The sequence below is a fragment of the Dendrobates tinctorius genome, unplaced genomic scaffold, assembly GCF_039654945.1.
Source record: "Dendrobates tinctorius isolate UK_male_01 unplaced genomic scaffold, ASM3965494v1 ptg000214l, whole genome shotgun sequence".
Taxonomy (NCBI): Eukaryota; Metazoa; Chordata; class Amphibia; order Anura; family Dendrobatidae; genus Dendrobates; species Dendrobates tinctorius.
The window spans coordinates 8,238,156-8,264,400 of record NW_027361881.1 but is presented as its reverse complement, the minus strand read 5'-3'; the positions used below and the strand labels follow the sequence as shown (position 1 = coordinate 8,264,400).

Below are 26,245 nucleotides of genomic sequence, written 5' to 3'. Positions count from 1 at the left end.
GTGTGTAGAAACGTTCATGTGAACAACCCCATTGGCTTGCATTGGTCAGTTTTGCATACTGACCGCACAAGGATATTTAATACCTTTGTATGAAGAAGCCCTCACATTGGAGAAGAATGTAGGAAGAACCTATCGATCCAGAAGTCAAAGAGGCGGAAATCAGGATGTAAACAGAATCTAATACATTGATGACAGAATGGGAAACACTCTGGAAGACCGCATCCCAACGCAGAGGACCGACCACCTGTATGACCATTACATGCCATGCACACATGGATAAGGGTTGCCTTCAGGAATGTCAAGTGAACCTGATATGATGTAAGATATAGAGCAGGAGAAGCAGAGTAGATTTATATACGTTACATTTTTGTTAGAAAAGTTTCAGTAAAATTTGCATTTTAACCATTGAAATTCCCTGGTGTTTGTACGTCTTTGAGTCAGGAAGGGGATTCTTTTCAGATTAGACTGCATGTACGATGTGACAGCTTCTCCTTAAAGGTGTGTTCCCTCCTTTTTGTTCTATTTTTCGCCTCAACTTTGAAGTAAATATAAAAAAGTGATCGTCACTTACTGATCCCATGCTGCTTTTCTCCGTCCATTCTGCTCTGGTCCAACAAACACGTTGGTCACTACTGTGTCCATGATTAGAGGCAGCGATAATATGACCGTTCTCCTCTAGATAAGGAAGCTTAAAGGCCATTCAGGAAACTCCTCAGCACTACAGAGGAGCAGCCTGCGACTGGTAAGTGATAGAGTTGATCAAAAAGATTTGTGCTGCTCTGAACTGGCATCAACTCTACTCCTCCATGGCAAGCTGAACCAACGCAGTCCTCAGTCTGCACCTACTGGAAAGATATCTATCTTGGTACCGTGTTAGCCAGTAGATAGAAAAATATTTAGAATTGAGAGTCCTCAGTGGTTGATACCTTTTAATGGCTAACTGAAAAGATGGTAACACATTGCAAGCTTTCGAGACTATCAGTTTGCACCTGGCATCCTTGGCAGCATTCAAACTAATTAGGCACTGCAACATCATAACTAGTCATTAGGCCTCTTGCGATGTCAACCCATTTGATAGAAACCTAGTAAGAACAAGGGATGTTCAGAAAGCCAGACAGAATTGCGACTCCATTCAACTGGACTGCACTGCGATCTTTAATTCGCATGCACATTTGTTACAGCCAAAATCGTCGTGTAGGCAAAGTTTAACGTATTCTAGCCACTGAACAAAAATGGATCTGTTAGTCTGCACCTACAGTGTGGGAAATAAGTATTTGATTCCTTGCTGATTTGGTAAGTTTGCCCGCTGACAAAGACAAGAACAGTCTATAATTTTAAGGGTATGTTAATTTTAACATGGATAGAGAGAATATCAAAAATAAAATCCAGAAAAATCACATTCTATAAATTATATAAATTTATTTGCATTTCGCAGTGAGAAATAAGTATTTGATCCCCTACCAAACATTAAAAGTTCAGGCTCCTACAGACCAGTTAGACATTCCTAATCAACTTGTTACATGCATTAAAGACAGCTGTCTTACATAGTCATCTTTATAAAAGACACCTGTCCACAGGCTCAATTAATCAGTCAGACTCTAACCTCTACAACATGGGCAAGACCAAAGAGCTTTCCAAGGATGTCAGGGACAAGATCATAGACGTGCACAAAGCTGGAATGGGCTTACAAAACCATAAGTAAGATCCTGGGTGAGAAGGAGACAAGTGTTGGTACAATAGTAAGAAAATGGAAGAAATACAAAATGACTGTCAATCGACATCAATCTGGGACACCATGCAAAATCTCACCTTGTGGGGTATCCTTGATCATGAGGAAGGCGAGAGATCAGCTTAAAACTACCCAGAGGAAGTTGTTAATGATCTCAAGGCAGCTGGGACCACAGTCAACAAGAAAACCATTGGTAACACATTACACCGTAAAGGTTTAAAATCATGCAGTGCCTGCAAGGTCCCACTGCTCAAGAAGGCACATGTGCAGGCCCGTCTGAAGTTTGTCAATGAACACCTGGATTAATCTGTGAGCGATTGGGAGAAAGTGCTTTGGTCAGATGAGACAAAAATTGAGCTCTTTGGCATTAACTCAACTCGCCGTGTTTGGAGGAAGAGAAATGCTGCCTATGACCCAAAGAACACAGACCCTACTGTCAAGCATGAAGGTGGAAAAATTATGTTTGGGGGCGTTTCTCTGCTAAGAGCACAGGACTAATTCACTGTATCAATGGGAAGATGGATGGAGCCATGTACCGTAAAATCATGAGTGAAAACCTCCCTCCCTCCGCCAGGGCATCAAAAATGCTGGGTCTTCCAGCAAGACAATGACCCAAAACATACAGCCAAGGCAACAAAAGAGTGGCTCAAAAAGTAGCACATTAAGGTCATGGAGTGGCTTAGCCAGTCTTCAGACCTTAATCCCATAGAAAACTTATGGAGGGAGTTGAAGCTCCGAGTTGCCAAGTGAAAGCCTCAAAATCTTAATGAGTTGGAAATGATGTGCAAAGAGGAGTGGACCAAAATTCCTCCTGAAATGTGCACAAACCTCATCATCAACTACAAAATACATCTGACTGCTGTGCTTACCAAGAAGGGGTTTTGCCACCAAGTATTAAGTCTTGTTTGCCAGAGGGACCAAATACTTATTTCTCACTGCAAAATGCAAATAAATGTGTATAATTTATACAATGTGATATTCTGGATTTTATTTTTGATATTCTATCTCTCAATGTTAAAATTAACTTATCTTTAAAATTATAGACTGTTCATGTCTTTGTCAGTGGGCAAACTTACAAAATCAGCAAGGGATCAAATACTTAATTCCCACACTGTATATGAGGCTATGGAAAATCATAATATACCCTGCATTTACATCAGATTTTACCTGGAAGCATACTGAATATCTTTCTCCGATTGTGCCACACTTTATTGAATGCAATGTTTAAGGGAATCTGTCACTCCCTGGGACATATATGTCCTATTTATATGGGCATATAGGTAATAGAAAAGTTATAGTAGTCCTACCTGTTTGCCTCATATTAACAGCCTTATTGTTGAGAAATGTTATATTCTGTCTTTATACCAATGATTTCTTCCAGGCTCTGGGGCGTATGGTGCTGTAAGAAATCCCAACCTCCTGTCTTGACTGTAAGGCCGGGATCACACTATGTGTGATGAGAGAAACTCGCACGAGTCTCTCGCATCACACACGGTAGTGTGATCCCGGACTAATACTACTCCTCTCCCATGCATGTCAGTTATTTCCACTGGTATCCTGTGCCTGCGTCCTACAATCCCTCCATAATACGCACTTCTTCCCCTCTGTGGGCACCGAATTCAGGGATCTTCTGCGCAGGCGACTTCCGCTCCAGTGACCTCTGGCATGCGCACCGATAAGGTGTTCTCCCCACTTTCTCCTTGCATCGTCATCAATATATACACACGGTTCCTAGCGATGACTATGCAGGGAGGAAGTGGGGAGGGCACCTTAATTGGCAAGCATGCTGTAGGTAACTGGAGCGTTAGTCGCTAGCGCCTGAACAGAAGATCCCTGAATGCAGCGCCCACAGAAGGAAGGGGTACGTATTGTGGAGGGTTTGCAGGGTGCAGGATTCCGGGCCATAACTGACATGTATGGGATAGTATTACAATGAGGACAGGAGGCAAGGATTTCGTCCACGCACCGCACACCCCGGAACCTGGAAGAAATCATTAGCATAAAGACAGAATATAAAATTTCTCAACAAGACCGTTAATATGAGGCATACCGGTAGGAGTATTTTAACATTTCTATTACATGTATGCCCATATTAATAGGTCATATACAGTGGGGCAAAAAAGTATTTAGTCAGTCAGCAATAGTGTAAGTTCCACCACTTAAAAAGATGAGAGGCGTCTGTAATTTACATCATAGGTAGACCTCAACTATGGGAGACAAACTGAGAAAAAAAAATCCAGAAAATCACATTGTCTGTTTTTTTTTCATTTTATTTGCATATTATGGTGGAAAATAAGTATTTGGTCAGAAACAAGCAATCAAGATTTCTGGCTCTCACAGACCTGTAACTTCTTCTTTAAGAGTCTCCTCTTTCCTCCACTCATTACCTGTAGTAATGGCACCTGTTTAAACTTGTTATCAGTATAAAAAGACACCTGTGCACACCCTCAAACAGTCTGACTCCAAACTCCACTATGGTGAAGACCAAAGAGCTGTCAAAGGACACCAGAAACAAAATTGTAGCCCTGCACCAGGCTGGGAAGACTGAATCTGCAATAGCCAACCAGCTTGGAGTGAAGAAATCAACTGTGGGAGCAATAATTAGAAAATGGAAGACATACAAGACCACTGATAATCTCCCTCGATCTGGTGCTCCACGCAAAATCCCACCCCGTGGGGTCAGAATGATCACAAGAACGGTGAGCAAAAATCCCAGAACCACGCAGGGGGACCTAGTGAATGAACTGCAGAGAGCTGGGACCAATGTAACAAGGCCTACCATAAGTAACACACTACGCCACCATGGACTCAGATCCTGCAGTGCCAGACGTGTCCCACTGCTTAAGCCTGTACATGTCCGGGCCCGTCTGAAGTTTGCTAGAGAGCATTTGGATGATCCAGAGGAGTTTTGGGAGAATGTCCTATGGTCTGATGAAACCAAACTGGAACTGTTTGGTAGAAACACAACTTGTCGTGTTTGGAGGAAAAAGAATACTGAGTTGCATCCATCAAACACCATACCTACTGTAAAGCATGGTGGTGGAAACATCATGCTTTGGGGCTGTTTCTCTGCAAAGGGGCCAGGACGACTGATCCGGGTACATGAAAGAATGAATGGGGCCATGTATCGTGAGATTTTGAGTGCAAACCTCCTTCCATCAGCAAGGGCATTGAAGATGAAACGTTGCTGGGTCTTTCAACATGACAATGATCTAAAGCACACCGCCAGGGCAATGAAGGAGTGGCTTCGTAAGAAGCATTTCAAGGTCCTGGAGTGGCCTAGCCAGTCTCCAGATCTCAACCCTATAGAAAACCTTTGGAGGGAGTTGAAAGTCCGTGTTGCCAAGCGAAAAGCCAAAAACATCACTGCTCTAGAGGAGATCTGCATGGAGGAATGGGCCAACATACCAACAACAGTGTGTGGCAACCTTGTGAAGACTTACAGAAAACGTTTGACCTCTGTCATTGCCAACAAAGGATATATCACAAAGTATTGAGATGAAATTTTGTTTCTGACCAAATACTTATTTTCCACCATAATATGCAAATAAAATGAAAAAAAAACAGACAATGTGATTTTCTGGATTTTTTTTTCTCAGTTTGTCTCCCATAGTTGAGGTCTACCTATGATGTAAATTACAGACGCCTCTCATCTTTTTAAGTGGTGGAACTTGCACTATTGCTTACTGACTAAATACTTTTTTGCCCCACTGTACGTCCCAAGAGGTGACAGATTCCCTTTAAAGTGGTCTTCTCCAATGGAGATATTGCTAGTATTACTATGTGGGAAGAAGCATTATCAAGACCCTGTACAGGGGGAAGAGGGGTGACAAGGCCCTGCTGTTGAGGAGGAACATCTGTAGGCACTAAGAAAGAAAGATGACCCAGACAGATAGGGCCAGATCAGCAATTGTCACTTCTTACTCAGAAAAACTATACTTATCGTCGGAATCACCTGTGTCTGTCTATATTCTTTAAGAACATGTTATATAGCCTTCATAGCATAGGAAATAATAGGAAAATAACCAAGTAACGCATATCATAAAACAATGATGAATCGATTCCTTTTTTTGCTTTTTATGCACATTTTTCCTTTGTAAATTTTTACGAACAAAGAAAATAGCAGATATATTTGCAGCTATAATTCTCCTGCCATTGAGAATCCTGCAGCAATAAGCAGAGGCTTGGAGGACCCTAAATCAAAATTGGTAAATAAACAGCACCCGTGTCACCCGAATACATTAGTGATTGCTGTTGATGTCATTTGCATGCAACAAAATGATAATTGTGCTTCTACTTGTAGGTCAGAGATCTTCACAGAGAGTCTATAGATACACTTCTATCAATACGCCCGTCCTTTCCTTGCCCTGATCCAGAGCTCTAACCTACAAGATTGACATTTTTACCGCTAAATTATACTATGTCTGCCGAGGAGAGCTGTGTCTCCATTCCAAAATTAGCTAGCCATCATCAAATCATAAAACAACCTGTACACGGTGTCATTTCACAAGGATATTGATCCTTGCAGACTTACCGGATTACAAGATGATTTCCCATAAAAAGTACCAGTCGTTCTCTCTAAAGCAGAAAATACAGACATGTATGACGAAGAATAAATGTGGTATAATACATACATCCTGTAAACATTGCACATATATGTAAATATATATATAATGATTATATTGCACATAAAAACCGTGCATCTAATCCTATCCTGTATGATACTGACTGCTGAGCCGTGCATCTAATCCTATTCTGTGTGATACTGTCTGCTGAGCCGTGTGTCTAATCCTCGCCTGTGTGATACTGTCTGCTGAGCTATGTATCTAATCCTATCCTGTGAGATACGGACTGCTGAGCGGTGTATCTAATCCTATCCTGTGTGATACTGCCTGCTGAGCTGTGCATCTAATCCTATCCTGTGTGATACTGACTGCTGAGCTGTGTATCTAATCCAATCCTGTGTGATACTGACTGCTGAGCTGTGTATCTAATCCTATCCTGTGTGATACTGTCTGCTGAGCTATGTATCTAATTCTATACTGTGTGATACTGATTGCTGAGCCGTGTATCTAATCCTATCCTGTGTGATATTGGGCTCCCCCTGTAGTCTGTGTCAGAGGGTGGTCTGTGTTGGCACGGTAAATAATTGTGTTATTTCCAGCTTTACAAAAGGACGATAACACCATAGAAATGATAAGAATAATAGGCCTCAGTTACCACAACTGTCTACAAAGAAAACTGTTGCTGATAGCAACCAATCACAGCTCATTTTTCATCTTTTAAACAGCTCTGGGACAGCGTGGCAAGTTTTGAGTGGCGACTTTTGTGTTTCGACTTTTATGTGGCGAGGTTGGTGTATGTGTGGTGAAATGTGTGGAAGCACGTGATAGTGTGTGGCGCATTTTGTGTGTGTGTTCATATCCCCATGTGTGGCAAGTATCCCATGTCAGGGCCCCATCTTGGCAACTGTACAGTATATACTCTTTGGCGCCATCGCTCTCATTCTTTAAGTCCCCCTTGTTCACATCTGGCAGCTGTCAATTCACTCCAACACTTTTCCTTTCACTTTTTCCCCATTAGGGGCAAAATTGTTTGGTGAATTGGAACGCGCGGGGTTAAAATTTTGCCTCATAACATAGCCTATGACGCTCTCGGGGTCCAGACGGTGTGCCTGTGCCAAATATTGTGGCTGTAGCTGCGATGGTGCGGATGCCAATCCCGGACATACATACACATTGAGATATATATATATACATATCTAATATATAAAACTTGGTACCGGGCCGGTGTCAGGGGGATGTGTCACAGCAGCGGTGACCCGGTCCGTGGCCCTGGGCGCCCAAGCAATGGGGAGATGTAGTTAATGGTAGGATAGTTCGTGACGCCATCCGTGGTGTTTGGCTAATATGGTGTTAGGCCAACGCTGCATACAGATCCGCTGGGACTGATGGTATGTGCAGCTTAGATGGTAAAGCTCCCCACAGGTGGAGCTGTAGTCCCAGGGCAGTGTAGATGAAGCTGGCACGGGGATGTAGCAGTGCTGAAAGCCTAGGGAACAGACAAGACACAGCGGTTGTAGTTTCTGTACCTTTACTGAGTATATGCAGTCCAGAGCCTTGATTACAGATGGTATTGGAGCTGGTTAGCCTGGAAGCAGATCAGGATTCTCTCCAAGCAGAAAGGCTGTGCAGTCTCCTTCCTAGCGCTTTGTAGTGTGAAGCACTCCAGTACTTAGTTACTCTGAAATGCCTTTCTTCAAATGTTCCTAGAACTTTACTTGTATTGTATGACAGACAGCTGTAGCCTCTCTCAGGGACTCCTCTCCTGAGTCCTGGCTCACTAGTCAATTGCTGTTGTGTCCCAAATCTTTGCTGGGAGCAGAGCATTTACAGACTCCTGCTCCTCTGGTATCTGTGGTAGGACCGTCAGTATCCGTACCACCATGGAGACCAGGCTCCAGTTCTGTGCGCTCTCAAGCTGAGGGAGCTCGCCTTCTGCAGCTCAACCTCTCAGCTTCGCACCTCCCGTCTGCACACTTCATCCTCCACAGACTAGCTGCCCCTTCTTCCTCATGGCCCTCAGAGGACACCCCTTTTCAGAATCCTGGTTCAGAGCTCCCCCTGCTGGCCCGGAGTGGTACTGTGTTGCATGCATTAGGTTAACTGCTGGAGAGACGCATCACTGCTTCCAAGCCTGGCATTACCCTCCCCTGAAGGAAGGCAAAGCCAGTGTGGCGACCATACTCCTGGGGGCGCCACGTGTGTGTGTGTGTGTGTGTGTGTGTGTGTGTGTATGTATGTCCGGGATAGGCATCCGCACCATCGCAGCTACAGCCACAAAATTTGGCAGTCACACGTCTGGACCCCGAGAGCATCCTAAGCTATGCTGTGAGGCGAAATTTTAACCCCGCGCGTTCCAATTCACCAAACAATTTTGCCCCTATCTACATAATGGGGAAAAAGTGTGTGCGCGTCAAGCCCCACCCCTCATTATGTCATAATGCCCCTATCTACATAATGGGGAAACAGTGTGTGCGTATCAAGACCCGCCCCTCATTATGATGTCAACAGTTGCCATGGCGATGCTGATGTCATCAAGCCCCACCGCTCATTATGATGTCATAATGGTTGACTATGGCATGGAGGATGTGTGATGGGTATATGGGCACTGGACTATGGGATGGAGGATATGTATGATGGGTATATGGGTACGGGACTATGGGAAGGAGCATGTGTGATGGGTATATGGGCACTGGACTATGGGATGGAGGATAATTATAATTTGTTATAACTAACCACAGTTAGTTACTATGCCCGGCAGCGCCGGGCTCTTCAGCTAGTAAATCCCTGGTTTATAGAGTTGACAGAGGTCTGTGGCCCTATCGAATCATTATATAGCTTCCCGGCCTGTCAGTGTATATTGGTATAGGTTTATTTGCACACATTTAAGTGCCATTTCTTGGACATCATTTCCTCCTCTTAGTGAGAGCAGACTATGATGCAACGAAACATTACAAAACTGACATTAAAAAAAAAAACTTGGTATGTCTAAAATGATACCGCAGGCATATGGAAGCAAAGGCCCATGAATGCCCTACAGCGACTCTACACTTTTATACTGGGGCACAGGGGACAGGTTAGTGGTCTACTAGATTTTCTCAAAGTCTCTATGTTAAAGGGGCCTTCAGGTCAACAAGTATCACCTATCCATGAAGGCATAACGGGAACTTTTATCCCTATTAGAATGAGACACAAGTGTGTAACTGACTGTTGCTCCATTCATTCCTTATGGGGTTGCCAATTCCTGCTCTAGGCTCTTTCAGTCAGAAGCAAAAGGAATGAATGGAATGGCAATCAGGCATAAAAGTTGAGCCAACAAGCGTAGGTCCCAAGTTTCGGACCACCACCAGTAAATTATCACCTATCCTGTCAATAGTTGATAAAGAGTTGTCAGGTAAAAAAAGTTAAAGCCGTTGTCCACTACTCAGACAATCCCCTCTCAGAGTGCTTGCCTCCGCTAAAATAAACACTTCTACTCACTTGCTGAACAGGAACTGTTTCAGCAGAATCAGCAGTCGCTCTCCTAGGGCTTACAAGAGGTTGTTACATCAGGTAAACCCTGACTCTAATCCATGCTGGCTTTAATGACCTTGCCTTCGGAAGTATCGAACATTGTCAGGAAGTCAGAGCTGCGGCTGCTCACTCACTTCCTGTTGACGTTCGATAAGTCAGAAGGTGCGGACAGAGAAGCCAGCACGGATTGGGTGCAGGGCTTGCGTGGCGTAACAACCTCATGTGAGCCCCAGAAGAGCGATTGCCGACACGGCTGGGACAGTGCCGGCATGGGAGGCGACAATTTTAACTGGTGGAAACACTGAGATTGAGAAAGGGTTTTCCAAGTAGTGTCCTCCATTCAAATAAGACGTCCAGTGTAAAAATCGGTCCAGTGACAGCCGGAGTTCCATGTGCTCATCTGCACCGCAGATGGTTGCAGGGACTGTGTTATTTCATGCACTATTCTCACAGTAGATTTTTATTCCTGTGACCACTGAACCAATTTGCTCATGTGCACTTGCACATAGCTCATTATTGCCTTGTGTAATATCCGCTGAACCCACAGACTGATTAAATATATGATCCTTCCATTGACGCCTATATGAGTAACCCAAAGGTTAAGATCATACACTGTGCTGGACCCATAAAGAGCAAATTATCAACACAGCAGAAATAATTCTTAAAAACAAGGGAGGGATTTATTAAGACTGGCGATTCACATGCCAGTGATAAATTGAAAGGCGCTGGAGTACCATGAGAAAAATTTATTAGGAGGCATACATCGCTTGGTAAATTTGCCCCATCTTCACGTCTGTGTGCCAGACATTGAAAGTTGCTGTGAGCAGGCATTGATTTACTCTATAATTTACAGAAATCATAGCAAATCTGTTAGATCAATAGTAATCAAGTCCTCTCTTGTCTGAAGCCCACTTTGGGGTGTGCGAGATTTGGTAAAATGTCATCCACATTGCTGGTACAGCAATCTGCAGCGTATCTGCCCAGAGTAAAACATACAGTCACATACACCAATCTTTTAGTCACTTCTGGCCCAGTAAAATCCTAAGACATGCATTAGTGAAATATCTGTATATTATTAGTTTATTATTTAAATACACAGAACAGCCATTTGCCAAATGTGCCCAAGAAGCATTACACAGGGCTGTTTAAAAATACTTTATAACTCTGCAAATGTTATGGATAGTTTAAACTTCTAGGGCAACGGAAAAAAAATATACAATTTCAATGATATTCAGTAATAGCCTTAAATCAGCTTGTGTGCTGTGTGAAATTTCCATATATCATGTAAATAACATTTGCATAAATTCTTCATTACAGCCGTTTAATCTCATTATTATAGGTAATCAGATTTCAGCCTTTCATTTTATTCTGATTAAGTACAGAATATACATCTACATTTTTACAAATAAACACCCAATTCTGAAATATATCTGAATACATCAGAGAGTGCAGAACTGAGGCAGGATTGTAGTATTTATGCATTACTTTAGTCTCCTGGTGGAAATCCATTTAACCCAGCAGAGGCTTTGTTGTTCTACCATTAGCACAGTTTCTATTCTCCCTTATATTTTGGTGCGGTCATTAAATTATTCAATGAGTGGGAAACAATATTCCTGATGGCTTAAAGGCAAAGTCCTACTTTGTCCTTTGGCCAAAACATTTCATAATCCTTGGTATCAAGGGGAATAAAACGTGCAAGGTGGAGGTTGGCTTCTGTTTTGTTACAAATGATACTAAAATCATAAAAGGGTGTCATTAGTTGTTTACCTCTAGATATTAGGACTACTTTCCTGCTAAATACGGTCTCTGAAGGTGGAAAAATCTCTCACATGCGGTGCTATATTTCCCCAAAAAATCATGAGACACTAGAACCCGATAAACCTCATTACCAATGCCAAGAGGGTCCTAAATCCATCGTGTGAGGGATCTAGCAGAGTGTCGTGACTTACGTGGTAAATAGAAGCCACAACACAAATGTAAACATAATTTCAAAGTAATTCAAACATCTGTATCTTACACTATCAATATTCTGGTAGGTCATTGATTTTATGGGGTACTGTGCCAGGTCTTACAAGTTTAATGGGAATGTGATGTCACTATGTCTCAATATGCTTCAACTTGACATTTTGACTTTGTATACAGTGGTCTCCAAACGGGATCTGTTTTAGTAGCTAAAATGGAAAATAACGGCAAAGATCAGCAACTGGATTGGCGGACTATCTCTCTGTGATGTGTGCTTCTGCCTACTGAAATGCACGCTTCTGATCAGTGTTTTGAGTGATCCGAAGGGGTCTCAGGATTTATACCTAAAGACTTGCAAGATATAACTATTACTTATTAATATAGCGCCATTGCACTTTACATGTGAAAAGGGGTATACATAAAAAAACAAAACAAGTACAACTATCTTAACCCCTTCATGACCCAGCCTATTTTGACCTTAATGACCTGGCCATTTTTGGCAATATTGACCAGTGTCCCTTTATGAGGTAATAACTCAGGAACGCTTCAACGCATCCCAGCGATTCTGAGATTGTTTTTTCGTGACATATTGGGCTTCATGTTAGTGGTAAATTTAGGTCGATAATTTTTGCATTTATTTGTGAAAAAAACGGAAATTTGGCGAAAATTTTGAAAATTTCGCAATTTTCACATTTTGAATTTTTATTCCGTTAAACCAGAGAGTTATGTGACACAAAATAGTTAATAAATAACATTTCCCACGTGTCTAATTTACAGCAGCACAATTTTGGAAACAAATTTTTTTTTTTTGTTGGGAAGTTATAAGGGTTAAAAGTTAACCAGCGATTTCTCATTTTTACAACAAAATTTACAAAACCATTTTTTTTAGGGACCACCTCACATTTGAAGTCACTTTGAGGGGTCTATATGGCAGAAAATACCCAAAAGTGACACCATTCTAAAAACTGCACCCCTCAAGCTACTCAAAACTACATTCAAGAAGATTATTAACCCTTCAGGTGCTTCACAGCAACTAAAGCAATGTGGAAGGAAAAAATGAACATTTTAATTTTTCCAACAAAAATTTTATTTTAGCATCAATTTTTTCATTTTCACATGGGCAACAGGATAAAATGGATCCTAAAATGTGTTGGGCAATTTCTCCTGAGTACACCGATACCTCATATGTGGTCATAAACCACTGTTTGGGTGCACGGCAGGGCTCAGAAGGGAAGGAGCGCCATTTGACTTTTTGAATGGAAAATATGCTGGAATATTTAGTGGTTGCCATGTCGCGTTTGGAGAGTCCCTGTGTGCCTAAACATTGGAGCTCCCCCACAAGTGACCCCATTTTGGAAACTAGACCCTCCAAGGAACTTATCTAGATGCATAGTGAGCACTTTGAACAGCCAGGTGCTTCACAAATAGAGCCGTAAAAAAAAAAAAAAAAGGATTTTTTTTTTTCACAAAAATTTTCTTTTAGCCTCAGTTTTTTCATTTTCACATGGGCAATGGGATAAAATGGATCCTAAAATTTGTTGGGCAATTTCTCCTGAGTGCACCGATACCTCATATGTGGTCATAAACCACTGTTTGGGCACACGGCAGGGTCCCGAAGGGAAGGAGCACCATTTGACTTTTTGAATGGAAAATTAGCTCCAATCGTTAGTGGACACCATGTCGCGTTTGGAGAGCCCCTGTGTACCTAAACATTGGAGCTCCCCCACAAGTGACCCCATTTTGGAAACTAGACCACCCAAGGAACTTACCTAGATGTGTGCAGAGCACACTGAACCCCCAAGTGCTTCACAGAAGTTTATGACGCAGAGCAGTGAAAATAAAAAATAATTTTTTTTCCTCAAAAATGATTTTTTAGCCCGCTATATTTTATTTTCACAAGGCTAACAGGAGAAATTGGACCACAAAAGTTGTTGTGTAATTTGTCCTGAGTACACCGATACCCCATATGTCAGGGGAAACCACTGTTTGGGTGCATGGGAGAGCTCAGAAGGGAAGGAGTGCGATTTTGGAATGCAGACTGATGGGATGTTCTGCGGGCATCATGTTGCATTTGCAGATCCCCTGATGTGCCTAAACAGTAGAAACCCCCCACAAGTGACCCCATTTTGGAAACTAGACCCCCCAAGGAGCTTATCTAGATGTGTGGTGAGCACTTTGAACCCCCAAGTGCTTCACAGAAGTTTATAAACGCAGAGCCATGAAAATAAAAAATCATTTTTTTTCCCTCAAAAATGATTTTTTAGCCCGCTATTTTTTATTTTCACAAGGGTAACAGGATAAATTGGACCCCTAAAGTTGCTGTTCAGTTTGTCCTGAGTAAGCTGGCACCCCATATGTGGTGAGGAACCACTGCTTGGGCGCACAGCAGGGCTCAGAAGGGAAGGAGCGCCATTTGACTTTTTGAATGGAAAATTAGCTCCAATCGTTAGCGGACACCATGTCGTGTTTAGAGAGGCCCTGTCTGCCTACACTTTGGAGCTCCCCCACAAATCACCCCATTTTGGAAACTAGACCCCCTAAGGAAGTTATCTAGATGCATAGTGAGCACTTTGAACCCCCAGGTGCTTTACAGAAGTGTATAACGCAGAGCTGTGAAAATAAAAATATTTTTTTTCCCTCAAAAAATGATTTTTTTAGCCCGCTATTTTTTATTTTCACAATAGTAACAGGAGAAATTGGACACCAAAAGTAGGTGTACAGTTTGTCCCGAGTACGCTGGTACTCAATATGTGGGGAGGGACCACTGTTTGGGCACACGTCGGGGCTCGGAAGGGAAGTAGTGACGTTTTGAAATACCGACTTGATGGAATGGTCTACGGGGTCATGTTACGTTTGCAGAGCCTCTGATGTGCCTAAACAGTGGAAACCCCCCACAAGTGACCCCATTTTGAAACCTAGACCACCCAAGGAACTTATCTAGATGTGTGATGAGCGCTTTGAACCCCCAAGTGCTTCACCGAAGTTTATAACTCAGAGCCGTGAAAATAAAAAAATCTTTTTTTTCACAAAAATCATTTTTTTTAGCCCCCAATTTTTTATTTTCCCAAGGGTAACAGGAGAAATTAGACCCCCAAAGCTGTTGTGCAATTTTTCCTGAGTACGCTGATACCCCATATGTGGGGGTAAACCACTGTTTGGGCACACGTCGGGGCTCGGAATGGAGAGAGCGCTGTTTGACATTTTGAACGCAAAATTGGCTGGAGTAAATCGTGGCGCCATGTCGCGTTCGGAGACCCCGTGATGTGCCTAAACAGTGGAAACCCCTCAATTCTAACTCCAACTCTAACCCCAACACACCCCTAACCCAACCCTAATAATAACCCTAACCACAACCCTAACGCCAACACACCCCTAACCCTAATCCCAACTCTAACCCTAACTACAAGCCTAACCCTAATTCCAGCCCTAACCCTAATTCCAACCCTAACCCTAATTCCAGCCCTAACCCCAATTCCAGCCCTAACCCTAATTTTAACCCTAACCCTAATTCCAACCCTAATTCCAACCCTAACCCTAATTCCAACCCCATCTATAACCCTAATTCCAACCCTAACCCTAGTTCGAACCCTAAATGGAAAAAAAAATATTTTTTTTATTTTATTATTTGCGCCTGGCTGTGGGGATGATAAAAGGGGGGTGTATTTACTTTTTTTTTCATTTTGATCACTTTGAGAGTGTATCACAGTGATCAAAATGAAAAATGAACGGGCAGCCAGCAAATTCATGGGCGCCGCCATCTTACACAATGGCAGGCGGCCGCCATTTTCTAAGATGGCGGCGCCCATGATCCGGACGGCGGGACGCCGGGAGCCACGGCGGGACACCGGGAGCACCATCGGAGGTCCCAGGGGGGATCGGAAGGTGGGAGGGAGTGATAGGAAGGGGAGGGGGAGCAGATGACGGCGGCGACCGATCGCCGCCATCCATCGGTGGCGGGGGCCGATCGGCCCCGCCAGTCGGTGTAGGGGGGGTTGGGTGTCGGTGTCCAGCCATGTCCGATGCTATTGCAGCATCAGCCATGGCTGGATTGTAATATTTCACCAAATTTCATTGGTGAATTATTACAAATCGCTCTGACTGGCTGTTTCACTTTTAACAGCCAATCAGAGCGATCGTAGGCACGTGGGGGCTAAGCCACACCCCCTGTGATTAACCGGAGCGTGTCCTCTGTGTGCGGGTCGGGTGACCTTTCAGTGACCCCGGTCACCCGACCCGCAGGGGGGCTATTTATAGCATGACGCCTACGTAGGCGTCATAGGTCGTTTGGGCACGACTTTTCATGACGCCTACGTAGGCGTCATGGGTCGTGAAGGGGTTAAACAATACAAGCCACCGACTGGTACAGGAGGAGAATAGCTTAGTTACTCACCGATAACGGTGTTTCTCGGAACCCATGACAGCACCACGGAGAGAGGGGGTCCGCCTATAAAGGATAGGAACCTACAGATAAAAAGGCGGCACCTCTCCTCCGCCCCCAGTTGGTTACAGAGCATCAGAAGGTCTCCCGGTTAGTTAACAAAAGTATATACATAACATTATAATATTGCATATTATGGAGAAGCACCGTGTCTAACGAAAAACACTCTACAAACATTAAGCCGTGCTCACCGCACACGTGAAAGGGGGGGGGGAATAAGCGGGTGCTGTCATGGGTTCCGAGAAACACCGTTATTGGTGAGTAACTAAGCTATTCTCACTCACCCATGACAGCACAACGGAGAGAATTTCAGAGATTGGTAGCTTAGGGAGGGACCACCGCCTGAAGGACCCTTCTCCCGAAGGTTAGGTCAGACGTAGAGGCTAGATCTAGTCGATAGTGCCTGAAAAAGGTGGAAGGTGTTGACCAGGTGGCCGACTTACAGATCTGTTCTACCGATACCTCTGATCTTTCTACCCATGAGGTCGCCATCGCCCTTGTAGAGTGAGCTTTTAAACCCTCCGGGATGGTATTCCCACTGGATAAGTACGCCAGGGCAATCGCATCCCTTATCCACCTTGCTAAGGTACTCTTGGACGCTTTGAGTCCCTTCCAAGGCCCCTGGAAACACACAAAGAGACCCTTCCTTCCTATATTCCTTGGTGGCCTCTAAGTATTGAACTAGGCACCTCTTCACATCTAGGGTGTGAAATCACTCCTCTCCCCTATTCCTAGGGTTTGGGCAGAGGAAAGGAAGGACTACCTCTTGGGACCTATGGAAATGTGTCGCCACCTTGGGTAGGTACGCCGGGTCAGGTTTCAATATGACTATCGTCTAGGATTTTAGTGAACGGAGGGATTGCTGACAAAGCCTGAATATCGCTCACTCTGCGAGCAGATGTTAGCGCCACTAGAAGTACCGTCTTTAATGATAGGATTTTTAGGTGTACCGACTGGATGGGTTCAAATGAGTGCCCTGTTAGTGCAAATAACACTAGGTTTAGATCCCATGATGGTAATTTCTGGGTGATTATTGGTCTAGACCTGGCTGCGGCTCTCATGAACCATGCTACCCAAGGGTTGCCTGCCATGTCTTGGTTATAAAGGGCACCTAGAGCCGCTATCTGTACCTTCAACGTACTGGTCGCCAACCCGTTCTAGCCCCTTTTGCAGAAACTCAAGAATTTTTTCAACCTGAATTCCATCCTGAACCCTTGCCCCAGAGCTGGACTGAAATTTCCTCCAAGTTCTCCCGTAGGCCCTGGTTGTTATAGGCTTTTTACTTTTTTGTAGAGTGGAGATCAAGTTTTCTAAGAACCCCCATGCTGTTAAATGGAGGTTCACTGCTCGAGGGTGTAACACCGGACTTTGGGACAGAAGGTCGGGGAGATCTGGTAGAACCCAGGGGTCGGTTATTGATAGTATCCTCAGCCAGGAGAACCAGGTTCTTTTTGGCAAGAACGGGGCTATTAGTATCATTCTTGCCCCGTCTTCTCTGACTTTCCTTATGACTGCGAGGATGAGAATGGGCGGCAGAAAGGCATACATTAGGCCCTGTGTCCACGGAAGCATAAATGCATCCAGGGTTCTGGGATTTCCCCTGGGGTTTAGGGAACAGAAAGCTTTTACTTTCTTTTTCTGTAGTCGGCAAACAGATCCATGTCCGGGGTTCCCCACATTTTTACGATCTGTAGAAAAATGGACTGTTTTAGAACCCACTCCCCTTGATGTAGCTGGGTGCGACTCACGAAGTCTGCTCTCTAGTTTTCTGCTCCCTGTATGTGTAGTGCAGAGAGGGATAGTAGGTTTTCCTCGGCTAACGTGAATATTTCAGAGGATGTGTTCATTAGTGTTCGAGACCTGGTTCCCCCCTGATGGTTTATATAGGCCACCGTCACCCGATTGTCCGAAAATATCCGGACATGATGGCCCCGTAGTACCGGCAGGAAGTGTGTTAGGGCATAGTCTACTGCTAATAGTTCTTTTTGGTTCGAGGAGGCTTCTAGTTCCTGAGCTCCCCATTCCCCCTGAGCCACTCTGTTGCTCATATGTGCTCCCCATCCCTTGGGACTGGCATCCGTGGCGATTATGTGTGATTTTTATCACCCAGGGAACCCCTTTGGATAGGTTGTCTCTGTTCCCCACCAAGCTAGGGAACGAATAGTTTTGGAGTCTAGTGTGACGTGACCCTCCAAGTGACCTCCTAATGCCAACTGGTTGGCCAATACATCCCATTGGAGATCTCTCGTATGTATCTGTGCCCACTGGACCGCTGGCAGACAGACGGAAAGGGACCCCAACAGGGACATTGCTTTCCTAAGAGTCATGGAAGGGTTCTGCATCGCTCTTGCTACCACCTGAGCCATCTTTTCTTTTTTGTGGTCTGGGAGGTAACACTCCTGGGTGTTTGAGTCCAGTGTTAGGCCTAGGAACTCCTGAACTTGTTTGGGCTCCAGCCTTGATTTTTTTAGGTTTAGAAGCCAGCCCAGGTTTTGTAGAGTGTCTATCACTCTGTCTCTCTGTTCCCGGCATCTTTGGGCCGAGTTGCTCGCAATCAATAAGTCGTCCAGATATGGGACTATTAGAATATCTTGTTCTCTCAGGTGCGCCATCATCTCTGCCACTAGCTTTATGAAAACTTGCGGGGCTACAGAAATTCCAAATGGCAGGGCCCTGTACTGAAACTCTCTTACTTCGCCTCCTATGGAGACCGCCAGTCTGAGGTATTTCTGAGAGTCTTTGTGGATGGCTACGTGATAATACGAATCGCTGAGGTCTAATACTATCATGAAGCAATGTGGAGAGAGAATTTTGATGGTCGACTTGATCGACTCCATTTTGAATTTTCCATTTTTGACGTAATCGTTTAGTCTCTTTAGATTTACTTTTGTCCGGAAGGTACCGTCCGGTTTGGTTACTAGAAAGAGAGGTGAGTAGAATCCTCTGCCTCTCTCCCGCGGGGAAACCTCCTGGAGGACTCTCTTGTTCAATAGACTTAAGACCTCTTTTTCGAGGGCTTTTTGTTCCGTTATCGATGATCTTAGTGGGGTTACCACGTATTTTTGAGGGGGGAGAGAGAGAAAGTCTATCCTTAGCCCTGATCCTATCAGATTTAATAACCAGGGGTTGTTCCATATTCTCCTCCAGGCTGGTAAAAAAAAACTTAGTCTCCCTCCCACCCTGGGCAAACAGTCACTTGGGATTTTTTTTTTATCTCGGGACGGGTTACCGAAGAACCCCCTGTCCCTTCTCCTGTCGTCCCATTTTTGCTCTCTCGGGGGTCTCCTCTGAAAAGACTTTTTGTTTCAAAAGGATCTTTTAAAGCCTGTAGGACCCAGGTTTGGGAATCCCTTATTTTTATCCCCTGCCCTTTGGAGGATGTCATCCAACGTTTCTCCGAATAGGAATTTCCCTTCACAAGGGATGGCGCATAACTTCATCTTAGTCTTTAAGTCCCCTGGCCAGCATTTAAGCCACAGCGTTCTACGGGCTGCGTTTGACAGGGCTGCCGCTTTGGAAGACAACCTTACTGAGTCAGCTGATGAGTCGGCTAAGAAAGCCGCCGCTCCTCTTATGACTGGAATGGATTCCAGGATTTTCTCCCTGGGTGTACCTTCCCTTATTTGCCTCTCTAATCGGTCCACCCATACCATGAGGGCTCTGGAGGTACAAGTTGCTGCTATTGCTGGCCTAAGGTTTCCTCCCGCTGATTCCCAAGTGCCTTTGAGGAAGGTGTCAGCTTTTTTGTCTAATGGGTTCTTTAGAGTACCCATATCCTCAAAGGGGAGTGCAAATTTCTTTGAGGCCTTGGCAACCGCCACGTCTAGCTTGGGGGCTTTGTCCCAGGACGTGGATGCTTCCTCGTCAAATGGGCATTTTCTTTTAAGGGAGGAAACCGTGGAGTTCTTCCTATCTGGTCTCTCCCATTCTTTTTTTTTTTTTTATCAGGCCCTGTACGTTCTCGTTTAATGGAAATACTCTGCGTCTCTCCTGGCCCAGTCCCCCGAACATTATGTCCCGGACTGATCTATCGGGCCGAGGGTCTGCCACCCCCATGGTAGATCTTACTGCCTTAACTAACATGTCTACCTCTGTATACTATGAGTTATTTTTAATGGTTTCAACACTCCAATTAATTAATACCAGCTATTGATATAGTTTCAATCAGCTCTTTGAACCTTCCAAGAAGGTCATTGAAGCTTGTTTCAACCAGATGGTCAAATTGTCCAAGCAGAGAATAACTGGCTTACACTTATCTACCAACAAAGGACCTTCATTGCCATAATTAGGTTATCTTGTGCTCCGAAGCCCCTCCTCCAGCTTGCTGTCTATGTGGCACACAGGATGCCCCCTCCTCTAGCTTCTTGTATTATATACTGGTTAAAACAGGTATTGAGGGGATGTGTTTATAGCCAATGGACAATAGACTTGTGACATCATTCCCCACATGGTGGGGCTGGACACACCTTTTAGCTGGACATTTTAAAAGAACTAGGACATGTTCTCTCTCTCTTGGCTCATGGAGGATGACTGGTCGACGTCTATCTGAATAATGTAACGTATGAATAATGCTTGTTTCTGATTAATGCATTTGTATTTATAGTTTTATATTGTTTATTATTTGATCTTATCACTTTATATAGTAAATCAATTTAGTAATTCAATTCTTGTGTGAGCATTTTCTTATTCATCACAATCCATTGGAACCCTTACAATACAACCTCATCCAGGGGGAAACAATAACGACCCTCTGTCTCTTCATCCGAGGATGACGAGTCGGTGTCTGAAGTATGGGGGGTAACTTCCCCTGACGTCGAGGCCTCTGACTGGGATCCTACTACTGTGTCCCTTTTCCTCCCCCTCCCTTTTTGTTTTAGGGATGAAAGGGCGCTCTGAAGCTCCGAACGGATTACCGCTCTTAGATCTGAGGCGTAATCCGGGGTTACCTCACAGAGAACCTCCTGTATGCAGGAGTCGCAGAGTTTTTTTTATCCCAGGAAGCTGGTAGCGGGTTTTTAAAGGTGGGGCATTCCCTGTTTTGTTTTTTCTTTCTTCTTTCCCTAATAAGGGAAAGAAGTCTATCACAATGGGGAACATTCACATAGCTCACTTACCCCATATGCGCGGTTGCAGGTATTGGTTCGGGAGGTGGATTCAGATCCCTCACGGGTTGACCCAAGGAAGGTGACTTGCTCCTCACAGTCGACTTGCTGCACTGCGTGGAGTGGCTGCTGGACCGGCCCTCGCGTCCGTCCTTTTCTTTCTGTTGGCGATGGTGGTGATGCCTGTGCTGCTGCTTGGGCTGCTGCATTGGCTGCTCCTCGTGCTGGTCACTGTCCTCCATGCTCACAGGACGCTTCCAGCGTGGAGTAGCTCCAGCATCTCTTTTTTGAATTTCCTGGCCGTGATGTCATCTCCTCCTCCCAGCCTGCACCGCTGTGCCCCGGGGAGCGTGCAATGCGCATGCGCCGACCGCGGGGACCCAGAAGTTGCTGCTTCATTTCCGGGGCAGCGCCATCTTGGTACACCTTAGTACCACGGCGCTGCCCGCGCGTGTACCGGTGTCCCCCAGCCCCATTCTCCTATCCGGAGCGGCGGCTCGGTCCTCTACCGCCCGCTCACCCTGTACAGCCCCTCAGCTACAGCGGTGGCGGCTTCAGGTACAGACCCCGCCGCGACAGGGGCCTCCCCGCTGTCAGACCTGTGAACGGGACGGCCCTGGACTCCTCTTCTATCCGGTAAGCTGCTGCCGCTGCTGGTCCCAAGGGTCACCCGTCAAGGACAGGAACCCAACTGGGGGCGGAGGAGAGGTGCCGCCTTTTTATCTGTAGGTTCCTGTCATTGATGGGCGGACCCCCTCTCTCCGTGGTGCTGTCATGGGTGAGAGAGAAAGGACACTGCCTGCAAGGGCTCACAGTCTACAAGATATAAAATAATGTACCAAAAATGTGTTTCAAGTCAACACTGGCCATTCATCTGTTGAGCAGATATTATTTAATCATAGCGGTTCAGTCTGAGGAGCAGGTCTTCAATTATGTGTGACATAAATGAAAAAGGGGCAGTCAAACCTGGACCCACAAAGAAAAATGTAGCATGTTGTTTTATTCCTTTGTTCAGACTGCATCCAGTTGCCATTGTGAGGCACGATCAACGTTGCCCATATAAAACTTCCCAGACACCCAGATCTTACCTAAACCTCTGGCTAGTTTTCTTGACCGCAGACTGTTTTCCTATGGTATTCTATTTACCGTATGTGATTCTGTCCTAACCTTAGCTCCTGCTTCGTTCTTTCAAATTCATGCCATCCTTGCTTGCTTGACTGATACGGGCTCTGTCTTGATTCGTCCCATCATGACTCTGACTGACTATCTCGTATTGACCTTAAAGGGGATATCCGGGACTTTAGAAAAAAAAAAAAAAAAGGCATGTAGATGCTAACAGAGGCATCTATCTGCTTGTTGTATCCCACACCGGTCATGGAAAGCTCCTGCCAGAGATTCAGCTACTCCTTCAGCTACATGCACATACATATGTACACATTTTTTTTTTTTTATTTATGAGACCATTTAGTGGACCTCCACAGTATAAATATTCTTGAACGCATTCTGGATAAAATATTGAAATGCGTCAAGGTAATTTAATTTCTCCTGCTGCAAAGCATTGCTCTGCATTCTGTTATAGAACCTTTCAGCACCAAATGAATTAAGACTAATGACTTCTAGCCCATTCACTCAAAGAAAAAAGAATCAGTTATATCAAGTACTATTAGAAAATTGTAGATGTCTCCTGGAAAATTACTGAAGTTATTGTAAAGGATCCATTTTAGGTAACTAATGAATGCCACTAAATTGATGTCAGTCTCTGAGTAGTTTAAACCAATACAGCAAAAAAAAATCTACAAGACAAAATATGAGATAATTATATGTAAGAGTCTAAATAATGAGATGTTAATATTCTTTGGAACCCAGAAATTCGTCTGTTCATTTTGGTCTTTTTTTTCCTCTCCTTCCTTTCAACCTCTCGGTGGGAGACTACTCTTGTGACATCTTTATATATGATGCTCTCATTTCACAATCTTCAAATGAACGCAGCCTGTGATCTCTGAATGCAAAAATACTCCAGGCGATTGTTTTTACTATATTTACACATGATGGACTACAGTGCAAGTTAATCAGGTCTTAGCCCTATATTCGCTCAGCTGCTTCTTCAATGGAATAAAAATCAGTTCAGCTTTTCAAGTAATGGCTTTTATTTAACGTTTGCTATTGAGGGATAGAAATTGAAAAAATCCTAATTCAGACTCATGCCGGCCACACACGAACACGGCCTAGGAGAGTTATGCTGGTCAAACATGAACATATGAACATATTGAGGCATTATGCAGGACTTTTTAAATACCCCAGTGTATCTGCACCACGATATACAGTGGAATTAGGTTTTGCTATTTCTACACCAGTGTTACATGGTTCCAATGTATTCATTGATGCATACAGACTCTTTAACCCCTTCCTGACATATGCCGTACTAGTACTGCTCTGTGGGAGGAGAGTTTCCGCAAACAGCAGTACTAGTATGGGGCATCGATAACGCAGCCTTCACGCTAAATGCCGCGGCGATCGAGTGCAGGTGTCAGCTGTATGTGACAGCTGACACCCCGCAGCAATGCTCACTATCTGTGCTAGCACCGAACGCGGGCATTTAACCCCTCTGATGCTCCTGTCAGTAGTGACAGCGGCGGAGAGAAGCATTGCACAAGTGGACTCCCTGCTTGCTTCCATCGAGACATTGCGATACGATTGCGTTGGCCTGATGGTCTCCATGCAGACCCCCAGCACCAAGATGGTGAGAGCAGGCGCGGGCAAGCCTCGTTCCCTGCCTGTCAGCTGCTGATCTGATACTAAGCAGTGAAAAGTGTCAGATCAGCGATCTGACATTATATAGTGATGTCCCATCCTGGGACAATGTAAAAAAAAAAATAAAAAAAAAAATTAGAATGTGTAAGAATAAATTAATAAATAAAAAAAATATTTTTACAATAAATACATTTATCAAAAATAAAGAAAACAATAGAAGTACCGTACATATTCCTTATCACTGCGTCCATAACGACCGGCTCTATAAAACTATCCCACTAGTTAACCCCTTCAGTGAATACCGTAAAAAAAAAAACGAGGAAAAAATCCACTGCTTTATCATACCGCCGAATAAAAAGTGCAATAAAACACGATAAAAAAAGCATGGTACCGCTGAAAACGTCATCTTGTCCTGCAAAAAAACAAGTCGCCATACAGCTCCATCAGCAGAAAAATAAAAAAAGTTAAAGTTCACAAAATAAAGTAATGAAAAAATAATTATTTTTTTCTAATATAGTTTTTATTGTGTAAAGGCGCCAAAACAAAAAAATAAAATAAAATTTGAAAATTTCCTTTTTTTAATCCCTCAATGACTGGAGCATTTTTTAAATTTTTCGCTCCCCTTCTTTCCAGGGCCATAACTTTTTTATTTTTCCGTCAATATGGCCATGTGAGGGCTTGTTTTTGAGAGACGAGTTGTACTTTTGAAAGACATCATTGGTTTTACCATGTCGTGTACGCGAAAATGGGAAAAAAATTCCAAGTGCGGTGAAATTGCAAAAAAAAGTGCAATCCCACACTTGTTTTTTATTTGGCTTTTTTTGTTAGGTTCACTAAATGCTAAAACTGACCTACCATTATGATTCTCCAGGTCATTACGAGTTCTTAAACTAGTTTCACATTTGGAGGCGCAGCGGATGCTCGCCGTGAAGCTCTGCCCCCTGCCACGCCTCCTCCGGTCAGCTCCGCCTATGGGCGCATGCCGTTGCATGCAGCCTGCGTACCCTATCTTTAGCATTGGGTACGCAGGCCGTGCGCAAGTATGCTTTTGCCGCCGCATGAGTCCTTTTGACGGTGCGGCAACATCATCAGAATGCAACACGTTGCATTTGGCGCAGGGCATCACACCATCGAAAGGATGCATGCGGCGGCAAAAGCTACCTGCGCACGGCCTACATACCCAATGCTAAAGATAGGGTACGCATGCAGCGGCATGCGCCCATAGGCGGAGCTGACCAGAGGAGGCGTGGCAGGGGGTAGAGCTTCACGGCGAGCATCTGTTGCGCCTCCAAACGCAAAAGTGAAACTAGCCACAGACACCAAACATGTCTAGGTTCTCCTATATCTAAGTGGTGCACACAAACCATGGAGCAGGTGCCAAACTGCAGCAGAATCCACACAAAGAATGGACATGCTGCGGATTTGAAACAGCGGAAAATTCCGCACCGTGTGCACTGCGGATTTCACTTCCCATACAATAAAAGCGTTCTGTACAACGTAGCAGAATCTGCTGATCCGCAGGGCCAATTCCACTGTGGATCTGCAGCAGATTCCGCAACGTGTGCACTAGGGTGACCGGATCTCATATGGGGGGGAAAAAATGTCAGAATCTTGTTCGTCTGGACCCCACAAAACGATTCCCCTTTCCAGATATTGAGAGAGCCAAAATTTGAGCTCGATCAAACGACGTTAACCCGTGCCGCTCGTCGCTCAAAGTTTGAAAAAATCCAAATTGAGGTATTTTAAGATTTAGGTATTTTGCATAGTCTGTTAGACTATAAAGAATGTGACAACAACATTGCAGAAATAGCCCTGACCAAATTTTCGAGCCATTTGTGGTATTTGAATGCAGAGTTGGTGGGATTATCGTTTTTTGATCCCACCATTACAGACAATGAAAAGTTGTTAATGGCTAATAAATTGCTCAGTAGCACAGATGAACATCAGAGCACGCTAACCTACATGAGTTGATAATTTTACATAGTTATCTAATCTATTCTAGAGCTTTTGTTAAAGTAGTTTTTGAAACGTCAGAATATAATGCTCGGCATTTGCTTACAACTTGCAGGACATATTGCTTTTGTTCTTCATCTTTTGTCAGAAGGTCGTTAAAGTCGGTTACTTCCTACCTCTTAATTTTTCTTTCCTAACTTTTGGATTTACAACCCTAGCGTGCTCTGATGGTTCA

At 44.2% G+C, this 26,245-nt stretch overlaps 1 protein-coding gene across 25 annotated transcripts in view; it reads right to left on the bottom strand.

Moving 5' to 3' along the window:
• Nucleotides 1-26,245, bottom strand: part of TSHZ3 (teashirt zinc finger homeobox 3) — a 331,665-nt gene that overhangs the window by 200,537 nt on the left and 104,883 nt on the right. For 2 of the 25 annotated variants that reach the window (XR_012222309.1, XR_012222308.1), the window contains one exon: nucleotides 6,264-6,307. The exons of the other annotated variants lie outside the window; for them this stretch is intronic. The gene's annotated coding sequence lies outside the window, so the exon portion shown is untranslated. The remainder of the gene's footprint in view (nucleotides 1-6,263; nucleotides 6,308-26,245) is intronic. 25 annotated transcript variants of the gene reach the window in all.